This window comes from Chinchilla lanigera, unplaced genomic scaffold, assembly GCF_000276665.1.
Source record: "Chinchilla lanigera isolate Chin_1 unplaced genomic scaffold, ChiLan1.0 scaffold00010, whole genome shotgun sequence".
Lineage (NCBI taxonomy): Eukaryota > Metazoa > Chordata > Mammalia > Rodentia > Chinchillidae > Chinchilla > Chinchilla lanigera.
This window is the reverse complement of record NW_004955411.1, coordinates 1,575,974-1,588,239: the sequence shown is the minus strand read 5'-3', so window position 1 is coordinate 1,588,239 and position 12,266 is coordinate 1,575,974. Positions and strand designations below refer to the sequence as shown.

General features: G+C 40.3%; 1 pseudogene; it reads right to left on the bottom strand.

Annotated features, from left to right (window-relative positions):
* Window positions 1-272: 272 nt before the first annotated feature.
* On the bottom strand, window positions 273-743 carry LOC102008707 (annotated as a pseudogene).
* Window positions 744-12,266: the final 11,523 nt, after the last annotated feature.

The following is a 12,266-nucleotide window of genomic DNA, read 5'->3' as shown; positions in this document are numbered from 1 at the left end:
ACTTCAGTTTTTGAAGTTTCTACAGCCGTGTCTTTAAGCTCATTGATTCTTTCCATACCTTTAGCCAATCTATTGAAAAGCATTTCAAAGGTATTGTTCAATGTTCACAGTATTTCACTTTCTAGTATTTCATTTTGGTTTCTTTCTTTCTTTCTTTCTTTTTTATTTTACAAGTTAAATGTATGAGAATGTACGAAATAGAAATGGTAGGAGAAAGCTAAACACGGGGCAGAAACGTGAATCTTTCCCAAAACCCAGGGCCGAAGGAAGCCTCAGGTGGAGGGGCCGAGGCAGGGGACAGGCGCGGTGGCAGCGAGCATCAGGGCCACGCCCTCGCTGCCTGGGCGGTCGGCCGGGAGGAACCACCTGGTTACCTGCAGGGCTGGCCGGGTGTTTGTGGAGTTGGGGATCACAAAGCCAAACTCGAAGAACCACTCTTCTAGGCACTGGCCTTTGAAGTAAACCTTTTGTTCCAGGCGGAACTTCTCCATCTGCTCCGCTGAAGAGAAGTTCAGCTCTCGAGACACTGCTTTGCACTTGAGGATTTTCTTGGGAACACGGGCTTCATGCTCCACGCCAGGGACGGACAGGTCTTCGGTTCCCTGCCAGAGAATCTTCCCTGTCTCAGCGTCCCGAAGGTTCATCCAATTGAGTTTGAAGCCTCTCAGGATCTCCCTGGCCCGCTCGTCCTTTGCTGACATGATGCGGCAGCCGCCGCCCGCGACTCTCCCATGCTGGCCGGCGGAGCCTCTCGGATGGTGCCCAGGAGCCGCGGGCCGAGCCGCAGCCAGGTCTGGAGATCTCAGGTTAGCAGCGGCAGCCGCCAGACCCGGACCGGCCTCTCCCCCATTTTGGTTTATTTCTTACTTTCCATCTCTGCTAACATTACCCATTTGTTCATGTACATTGTCTAGTTTTTCAATAATTGCTCTTAAACTAGTCATAGATATTTTGAAATTCTCTGTTCAATGATTCCAAAATCTGTGACTATTGTTATGATACTTTGTAGGCTATATTTTCTTTTAGCTTATTAACAATAATTGTAATTTTTTGTTAGTAACCAGACATAATGAATTAGGTAACTGGAACTGAGGTGAATAATGTAAAGGTTTAAGTTAATTTATCAAGAAACTGGACTGCTTCCACTGTTAGCTGTGGTTCTAAGTGGCAAGGAACACAAATTATTCTCTTGTCCTTGTTTTGTTCTGTTTTGTTTGTTCTTACTGTCATTCTTCCTCTCTTCTTGACATTAGGATTTTGTAAAGCCCTTCTTAGTGTCTATGTCTTGCAGTCTTTTGGGTGCTGACAACTGTAAATACTCTGAGGCTTCTCCTTCGGGGCAATGGTGATGTGTGAGAGAGGAAGCATCTTATAATCTTTTAATTAAATTTCTGTTTGTTGTTGAGCATGTGTTCATGGGGTGTGACCTTCACAGGTAAGTAAATAACACTTATATGTAAGAGAGTAGGAAGAGCAGAAATCTCTTTCCTCAGAGAAGGAAGCTCTGGTTGTCTTTTACATGCAGAACACTCCTTTGTCATGGTCAATTTTCTGGCTCTTTCTCAGAGCACCTAGTAGGTCTTGTGGAGGTAAACAAAATGTACGACAGCATGGGGACCGGTTTAAGACTGCAGCCCTGATGTTTCCCACTATCATGCTGTGCCACATTCAGTCACAAGCAATTACAAAAAGCATTAGTTAAGTTTTCCTGGTAATTAAGAGAACCTGCTGCTCTGCTCCTAGCAAGAAGTCTCTGCTGTATGTCCCTGGGTATAATTTTCTGTCTGATTTTGTAGCTTGTCCTCCAACACTGGTGCTCCAGTGAGCCTAAAATGTTGATTTTTAGAATTTAGCTTGAGCCAGGTGTGGTGGCACACACCTGTAATCTCAGCACTTGGGAGGCTGAGGCAAGAGGATCACTGCAAGTTTGAGGCCAGCCTGGGCTACAAAGTGAACTCAAGGCCAGCTTGAACTGCATAGTGAGACCCTGTTTCAAAAAATCAAAAAACAAAAAAAATAGAAATTAGCTTGTAACTTGTTTTAAGAATCAGTTCTAAAACCCAGAGGTTGCCTGGAGATTTTCTACAGATCATTTTCTTATTCCAAATTCTAAATGATTCTTGCCTGTTATTATTTCATATTTCAAAAAAAATTATCCTTGACCACGAAGATACACAGTAGGAGTCTAATATACTTTCTCTTTTGATATTCTAGTCACTGTCATATCTAATTCTTCTTAAGCACCTTTGTAGAGATCTTCAGAGGTATGTTGAACCAATTTCATCCCACACATTTGCTGTCTTTACTACTTATTCCACAGCTGTCATAAAGTAAAATCAGATATAGATTACAGTGGACAAACCTAATGTTTATTCTTTTAAAAATACACAATAGTATTTTAGTCTATGGCAAATATCCATGGATTCCTTAGCTGCAAATTCAACCAACAGTGAATCAAGAATTATCAAAAAAATGTTTCTGAACCAAACACATATCAAATTTGTTTCTTGTTATTATCTCTTAAATAATACAGTAGAACTACTATTTACACAGCATTTATGTTGCATTAGGTAGTATAAGTCATCTAAGGATGATTTAAAGAATTTGAAAGATATGGATGTACTATATGCCAATACTACACAACTTGGAACAATTGGAAAATTTTGTAGATTTTTGTATCCAGGCAGTAAGCTTAATTATACTATCACATCTGAATATCAAACACCTTAGAACATAAAATGGAACTGTTATTTTCTAACAGCCATAGATATTCTAATATTTAAATCCCTATAGAATGTTAACAGACAACAGTTACATATTTTACACAGAATATTAAAAATCAAAACTATACACAAAATTGCAGCATGATAATCATGATGACATTTTGTAACATACTTAAATTTTCATTTTGACATAACAACCATTTGAATCAATCATCTGTAATACATAAGAAGCTTTTACCTAATTTGTTGTCCTTTAATGGGACGTACATCACAAATTTTTATTAAAGGTAGATGTCCACATCTGAAAGAAAAGTCTATCACCATAAACAGTCCTCATTCCACACTTTAGAAGAGCCATACACCTGCAGGCATGAATACATTCAATATACTATAAAAACAATAACAATTGTTTCAATCATCTTAGCCATGTGAAAACCTTTGTACCAAAACATCTTTAAACTACAAACCTTATTATCTAGAAAACTTAATATTTTTGACAATGACCAACTTAAAATTATCATAATAATATATTTTTGATATTTATTGAGGTTTCTCCCATAAGGTTATGGACATTGCAGGGGCTTCCTTCTTCATTAACTAAAGTACTGTCCAACAATCTCTCTACACCCCAAGGGATTTTTGTTTAATTATCTTAACTTTTGATGACTTATTAAAACCCAATCATAATATTTAAAAAATTATTTTTGAGCAGTGAGAGACTCTCAAGTCATAATACCTAAACACCAATGTACATTACATTTACACAACCAATTTAACATCATTTTGACCAGCTGGCAACCCTGGTGGAAGCATGCTTTTAAATCTATAACTCAGATTAAATCATGAAGAAATTATCCAAGAAATGGAAAAGAGAAAAATTGTTGAGCTCAAATGAGAAGGAATAGCTTTTATGGATAGGACAAACAGACGAACAAGTACACAGCTCAACAGACTAGACAAACAACAAACAAGTATATAGTCAGAGTGTGTTCAAACATATTTTTGACCAAATTGAACTATACAAACTCTTTTACTATAAATAGATTAGTCAGATTTTGTTGCTGGTGAATTAGCAGAGATCTTATAAGAAAATTTAGAAGAAAAAAAAATCTTTTATCAGTAATCAATATATCTTTTTTATATTTTATTTTATCTTAAGAATACTGGAGGCTTTCAGCTCACTTATCTCTATGTACTCTATCACCTAGTCAGACCTTCGATTCTCGTTTTTGGTTACCATCTCATGGGCATTCTGGGTCAATCCCTTCAATTGGCCCCAGGTTGGGTCTAACCTCATCCTTGTCTACTGGCTGTAGCGCAGCCTCCAAGGCATCACCGTCATAGGACTGTGCATCAGCTTCTTGAAAAGTGGAATCAACTGTCCCAGATCTGGGCTCATGATACAGCCAGACAGCATGCTCTGGCACACAGGTAGTCCATTCAGCTCTCTCACAAGCATACCTTCAACCCCAAGTGAGTAGTGGGCTGGGTCCTTTCCATTGTCCAGGATGGAAGTCTTTCCAAAGTACCCTTCCTAATCTCGTTTTCCTTACCTGATTGAATTGTCTTTCTGCCATTGTAGCTCTATCCTTAGTAGGATTGAAAAAGTTAGTAGTATATACTGCCAAGGGAAGTCTATTATGAGGTATAAAGTTTTTAGGGAAGGAGTCCTTCTTTTATTTTTGTAATTGAATTTTGAGTGTGCAGTGAGCATGTCCAAAAATTCCTTGACTTTGAGTGTTATAAGGAATTTCCATGGGAAGAAATATATGAAAAATTTTACAAAACATTTGCAAGGCAGCACTTCTATAGGCTGGGCCAGTGTCAGTCTTAAGTCCCGGCGGGCAACCAAGGGTACTAAAGGCATGCAAGTGATGAACAATGACATGTTTAGCTGCTTCACCAGTGGGGGCACAATAAAAATAAATCCTGAGGAAGTGTTTTCTAAAACAGGAACCCAGCATAAAGAGCCAGACTCAGGAATGTGAGTGGTATTTGGCAGAGATGATTGGGTTACAATGCTTGGGGACTAGTCCCCATAGAGAGTGAGGGAAAATATATACACATGAGGAACACTGCTTAACAACTTGTTGAGCCTGTTCCCAGGTTAAATGGAACTGTTTGCTTAAGGCCGAAACATTTTAGTGAAAGGTGGCACGGGAGACAGAAGCCTGTCGAATGGCATCTGAGGGAGCAACAGTGACAGTAGCCAGAAATCAGTCTATGGCAGTGATTTCCTCAGTGAGAGGTCCTGGCAGTTGGGAATGGCAACATGAATGACCAATAAAACGGGACGTGATGTAACAGAATGGCAAATTGGAAAGTGTGAAGCGAACAAAAAGGATCTTCCTGGTTAGTGTGAATGGTGGCAGTTTCAGTGTGGCACCTCACAAGACAAGCACAAGCGCCATCTGAAAAAATATTCATTGGAGTAAATGAGTGAGCTTGTAAGGCCCATATAAGAGCTTTATGCAATTCCATTTTTGTGAGGAAGAAGACCCATACCCTGTATTTGGGAGTAGGAGGCCATATCATAACCTCTCCTGCCCGAAGAGGAGCCGTCTGTGAAAACAGACAGGCGAGGCTATGGGAACTGAGCTTATTTGTGAAGGGAAGACAAAAGATATGAGGGAATCAAATTGAATTAACTTGTCTGGAGGATAATGACAATCAAAACATGAGGGAAGTTAGCTAATGCAGTTTGCCAAGAGGATGAGAATTGCCATAACCATTGTTTTTGAAGCAAAGAAAAGGGAACAATAATATTTTGCACCTCACATCCAAAAAGCTGAATAGTACACATCTGCCCATGTGCAATCAGTTCTGCCACAGCACTTTAAAAGGGAATAATGGTTTTATGTGGGCACTGTGGCATATGTAGACATTGCAGAGGGCCCTGAGACTGCCAAAGGACCCCAGTGGGCATATGATGAGTTGGGAAAATAATTAAAAACTTTGACAAATATGGGTGAACTGTAGAGCACTGAGCATTAGAGAGAGCTAAATTAACTTTATCCAAGGCAGTTTTAGCCTCTGATACAAATACTCTCAGAGAGAAGGGCAGTGTGTCCCACTTGAGAATGTCAGAGAGGGTGGCTACAGTTGTTACCTTAAGACTGGGCAGATTAGCGGCAAAAGTGCCTGCCTAGCAAGCGCAAGGTCGTGAGCTCGGTTCCCGGTACCGGAGAAACACCAAAAAAAAAAAAAAAAAAAAAAAAAAAAAAAGACTGGGCAGAGCCAATTAATATTACCAAGTAAAGTTTGAAAATCAGGGTTGCAAGATGATTGACCTGTATCTGAACAGTTTAGGGCACAATATGTCTTTGATAAGGTGATCCAAATATGAAAAAGGTGCCACGGTTTGCACCTTTTCTGGGGCCACCACTAGGCCTGCACTATGAAGGGCATTATTTAATTGAATAAGTACTTGGTGCAAGGCGGATGAGGATTCTTGCGCTAGAGGAATAGCATCCATGTGATGGATAAGGTAAGCAGATGGGTGAGCCTGATGTACTGACAAAATGGCTGCAGCCACAAACTCTGGACAAAGGGTCAAACTGTTTTCCATTCTTTGTGGCAGACAATACCCTTGGAAGTGGTACATAGGGGCCTGATGATTGACAGAGGGTAAACTAAAGGCAAAATGATTTTATCTTGAGGATGGACAGGGATAGTAAAAAAAAATCTTTTGAATTGATCACCATGAGGGAAAAAATGTAAAGGAATAGCTATAGGACTGGGAAATCTTGGTTGAAGTGCTGTCATAAGTTCCATGGTGCAATTAACAGCCTGAACATCCTGCAGTAATCTCCACTTTCCTGACTTCTTTTTTATTACAAAAATTAGGGTATTCCAAGGGCTATGGGAGGATTCTAGGTGCCTCACCATCATCTGTTCATTAACCAATGATGAGCTGCTGTAAGCTTCTCTTTCTTGAGGGGCCATTGATCAACCCAAACAGGGTCATCAGATATCCAAGTTATCTTGGATGCCATCTGTGATGTCAGAGAAGAGATCAAGAAAATGTGAAGGTGAGTAACATATACCAAAATGGTCCTTTTTAGGAATAACTGGAAAAGATTCTTTCCTTCCTTGATTGTTTTTACCAAGCCTTTAAGTGGGAAGGAAATCTTGTTGCAACATACAATGAGTCACCAAAGAATTAGGACTCAGAAAAAATGCCCCCATATCCTGTAATACATCATGACCTCATAGACTGACCGGTATATGGGGGAGGACAAAAGGTGAAAAATATCCAGAAAAACCTTCTGCATCCCTCCAAGTTAACAATTTAGCACTTCTACTAGGGTGAGAAACACTGCCCACCCCCTGTTGATCTGTAGTTGCCACATCCAGAAACCATGCCATTGGCCAATGGTGTTGGGCAATAACTGAAACATCCACATCTGTGTCTAAAAGTCCTTTGAATGTTTTTCCTTCAATAATCAATTCCATCACAAGATGATATTGTTTAATTTGTTAAATCCAATACATATCAGAGGACCCAAAACACTTGGATCCCTTTTCCTTATTTATAGATTTTCTAATTTTTGTCAAGAATGACCAGTTGAGTGATATGAGAGTCTGGCATGCCTTGAACAGTGTTTTGAATATACTTAACCTTGATTTCCCATGTATAGTCAGCATCCATGATACCAGGCAATACCTGAAGACCTTTGAAAGTGAGACTGCTGTGGCCTAGCAGGAGACCCCTGTTCCATGAGACAAAGGTCCACGGATTTTAGTAGGAATAACTTGGGGCCCCATTTAAGGAATTAATATGAATCGGGAGGAGGGACTAAGTCTAGGCCTCTGCTGCCTTTTGTCACTTGCCGGAGATCAGAAACGTGCTTGGTGTTACAGGTTAGGGCTGGGGAAGAATTCGGGGAAGTGCCCCCACTGTTTGGTGGGGCCAAGGCAGGCCCCACTGGAAGTTTTCCAAAATGGGTTGGCCTTTCACATCAGTTTTAGTTCTATACTCATTTTCCCAATGATACCTTCATCTATGCCTTGTACGGACACCAGGCTTTGTTAGAGGCACAGAAAATGGCTGGGCCTCCCTCACAGGTGCAACAGAGCAATTTTGGGCAAAATGTCCCCTGCCTCCACAGCTGAAGCAAGTAACCCAGTTCCCTGCCCCTCCTCCAGGCTCCGGATGAACAACCTGAGTGACAGCTGCTGACAAGGCAGCCCCTTGCGCATATGCGGGGCCAGTATCTGCACAGATCCTAATCATTTCAGCCAGACAGCCCATTTTGGGGAGCTCTCAAAGCCTCCTTGCACCATTTATTTTCATTTTCAAAGACCAACTGTGAATTATTAACTTGCTAGCCTCTGTATCACTTATAATCCTCCCACTAGCCTGTAACAAGAGTGCCACAAAATCTTGAAAAGGTTCATCAGGACCATGATGAATAGAAGTCAAATCAAGTGATGTCTCACCTTTTAAAGGAAGCTCCCTCCAAGCCATGATGGCAGCTATTTTAATCAGTTTATACACTTGCAACTCAAAGTAAGTTGACTATTTGTGGTAGCAAAGCACCCTCTCTGGTTAGCATGTCTTCTGTAATGGCTGTGTTATGAGCAGCATTGTGTGAGGCCTGACCAGAACACAATTAAAAAAAAAAATTCCTTTCCACAACAAATAATCCTTGAATTTAAACATGCTTTAGCTATTCCTTTCTGATCATTTGAGGCCATAATCTCTTGTCCTAGCAGCTTTATTAAATTTAGGGTAGAAGGGACCATGGGGCCATAGGTAGTGGTAGCTTGTTTTAATTCCTTTAGGGCCTGACAGGGTACAACTTCATGGAGATATATAATTTGTTCCAGGTTTTGGGGGGCTAGAAGTTCAGTAACAGCGTAGATATGTTGAAAACTCTCCATGGACTCCCCTACCCATTTAGCTTCCTTTAATGCCAAATGCAAGGAAGAGACAGAAAATGGCTCCACTCCCTGATAAGAGAAAGTTTCGCCCTGTGGTATAACAAGACTTCTCCGAGCTACAAGGCAGAAATCCCTGCTTGTGGCTCAGCTAAATTCACTGGGTGTTCTAAAATAGATTTGCCACGAAGCACACATCCAATCAGGAAGGACACTTTCCCCTCCATCACTCCTTCCCTGTCTAATTGAACAAAGTCAAACGGTTTAAGCTTTTTTGTGGGGGGGTTATTGTTCCGCTATCTTTTTTCCACTTACGACTTACTTGGTCTTAGTCACGTGTTCAGCCAAATCCTTTGTGGTCATCTCAACAAGTGTATGACCATTGAAACACTCCCTAATGCAAATCCACAAAAGTAAAGTAAACACAGGAATAAAGAATACAACAAAGAGTCCTGTATACATTTGTAGTGCTTAACAATCTGCCCCGTGTTTAACCCCTGATAACAGCAGTACACCTCTCTCCCTTTTGTTTCTCATGAGCTTGTTTATCTCTCTGGCCCTAGTGAACCTGTTTTACTCGTGGGCCTAGTGAACCCATTTTTCTCTCTGGCCCTAGTGAGTCTGTTTTATTCTTTGCCTCGAGTTTTACACCTGATGATATAGATATTGATACACCTCTATGATTAATATTGATATGCACTTACCACATATTAATATTAATATCACATACACTTCTCTGCCTTTTGCACACACAGTGAGAAGTGTCTCCTCACCCACTATTTCTTCTTACCCCAGTCCATGTTCAGGTGCCATATGCTGCATCCTGTTCAGCCCTCCAAATTCCTTGGGGGAAGGATGGTGAGAGGATGGAGAAACAAAAGAGAGATGGAGAGCTGAGGTCAGGGGAAGCCCTCTCTGGCTGGGAGGAAAAGAATTGCTCAACCACACAGCGTGTTTATTTACACTCTCAGGAGGCTGATGTCAATTTCAACCCCTCTGCCTAGCAACTTTGTATGCAAGCTGAGCACCTCATGTTCTCCGAGCTGGAACAATTCGGTTTCTTGTCTTTCCTCAGGAATTCTTTGTTCTTGGACCTGCCTTGCCTCACCCCATCACATGTGATCAATTCCCAGCTTCAGCTGCACCCTACAAAAACCGAACATAGTTTTGGTACTTGAACCAGACAAAAGGGTTGACTGGGAAAGCTATGGGACATAAAATCTGGAGACACTGCTAGAGTTCACAGGAGGACAAAACTTAATGGAGAGAAAAATTAATGAGAGAACTGCAAAAAAGAGCCTCATTGCAGACATTGGTCTGTAGCAAGATGTTTATTCCTTTCAGGATCTAATTTCATTTAATTTTTATAAAATGTAATAACTGTTGTTAAACACTTAATTTGTGCAACTAAGTAATGCTGATTTAGCTATGGTTTTCAACTCACCAGAAATACTTTGCTTAGTTCAGCAAAGCTGAGTTTCTGTCACCATGGTGAGGACACCACCCTCCAGAGCTTAGGAGTGATTTGACGTGCAGTTGGGAATGGCCTATACAGGTTGCTAAGCCCAGCAAGGAATTTAAAGGTCAGTTAAGAGCCAAGCCGATCAGGATGGAGCAGGTTTCCATCACATGTCAGCTCCAGAATTTTGAGCCAGTGACGGAGGCTCTTAGAGTTGGTTTTGGTGAGTAAGCTGCTCATCTGGATAAATGAGCCCTTTTAGTTGGACCAAAAACTATCTTCCAGAAGCAATTGCTTCTAAAGCAACTGCCTGAATTATTTTTTGCTTAGTCTTGATATTCTTTAGCACAGAAATAAGAAAGGCATGTCTTGTTTTAATATAATTTAGCACAGTGGGAGTAAATCCTACTGATTTGTTCTCAGTGTCTTGAGAATTGATCAATACCAATAGACCTACAACCACAGTGTTCAAACTGCTCTACACGTCACAATGACCTGCAAATGTACAGGTTTAGGGGGCTGGGGATATAGTTCATCATCACAGCGCCTGCCTGACAAGTGCAAAGTCTTAAGTTTGATTCCTGGTACCGAAACAAAACATGTACAGGTTTGAATCCCGACCCCTGCCAAACATCCTGACTCAGAAAGATGCTTAAAATTCTCCATACTTCCTTCTGATGAACAACCAGAGTTAAGGACATCCAGATACTTCATATATGGCCTAATGTCAGTCAACACAAAAGTGTGAAGGCAAAACAAGCTCTATGGCTGCGGCAACATGGCCAAGCCCTCTGGGAGGCACAGGATGTAAGCTTAAGGGAAGGTGTACTTGAGGACAATAAACAAGTACCAAACACTGATCCTAGGAGATGCTTCAGTTCCAGTAATATTTACCCTCACTGGAACTGTTTTAAAAACTATTTTCAGTAAGGTGATGATGCACAAAAGGCTGGTGCTTCCTATGATTTCCTTTTCAGTAGGCAGTAGAGGTGATCTTCAAATCTTTTCCATCAACTGTCAACCTCCCCTGTAAAACACTTACCTATTCCTAACATTTTTATCAGTTCCTGAAAAGATGATTAGTGTTTAGTTCTGTAGAATCTGATTTTCCATGTTTAAAAATCAACAGAACAAATACTAATCAAAAATGATTACTATAGATTTTTTAAAAATGAATACATTTAGATCAAAGATGCATAAACTGTGCTTTATCTTTGTGTCCTTTCACATAATATTTAATAATCTATTAATTATAGTTAAGTGATGCCTGAAGTTCCCTATCAACTAGTTCTCCCTGTCCTTTTCTTTGTGATATGCTCTAAGATATCTAGGCTTTACTTGCTATAGGTAGAAACTATTTCATATCTGCTCCCGAATGTTATTCAGGTGGTAAAGTGTTGTCCTGCTGTTGGAAGGTACAGTTCTTTCAAATATACAGAACACTAGATCTAATTTTGTGAATGAGAGATGCTAATTCCATTCCAAAGAAATTAATTCACAAACGTGCAGCATGTCTTCTGGAGGGGAGCTCAAGGCAAGGTAGCGACTGTCTGCTGGAGAGCTTGCTGGGTGGAAAAGACAACCACGCAGTTCGCATTCGGACCAGAGGCTTTGTGCTGCCTCATGACGTGGTGTTTTTCTGTTTTGCCAAGAGGACTGGAAGAAATGGCTGCCAGAGAAAATGCAGCGACTGAACTGACAGCACAAGGCCTCCTCTGTGGTTAGGAAAGACGTGATCACATCTCTCTCCATTGGAGAGTAAAGCAGGGGAAGCCACCTGCAAAGGGGTCCTGAAAAACACACAGAGAACATTAAGAGATAATGAATTTTGAAGCAGTGCATTTGAACATGAAGAGGAAAAAACTGTGCTAAAATAAATTAAATGAATAAAATTTAAAAACAACTCAATGTATATTTTTGCAGAACTTAATTTGCTATATTTGTTTAAAATTAGTAACTCCTACTGTTTTAAAATGTCTATTGTAAAAATAATAATAATAATAATAATAATAATAATAATAATAATAATAATAATAAAGTTTGCTTTGTTAAAGGTAAAATAGTAACTTACTAAAGCTTTTAACAGTTTGGCTATGTACCTGTTGCTGGTGTCTCACAGTTTGTTGAATCTCCATAAAGCCTGGTATAATACTTTGCTTATGAGAGAGTTGATTTACAGTCTTCCTTATGTGTGTATAAAC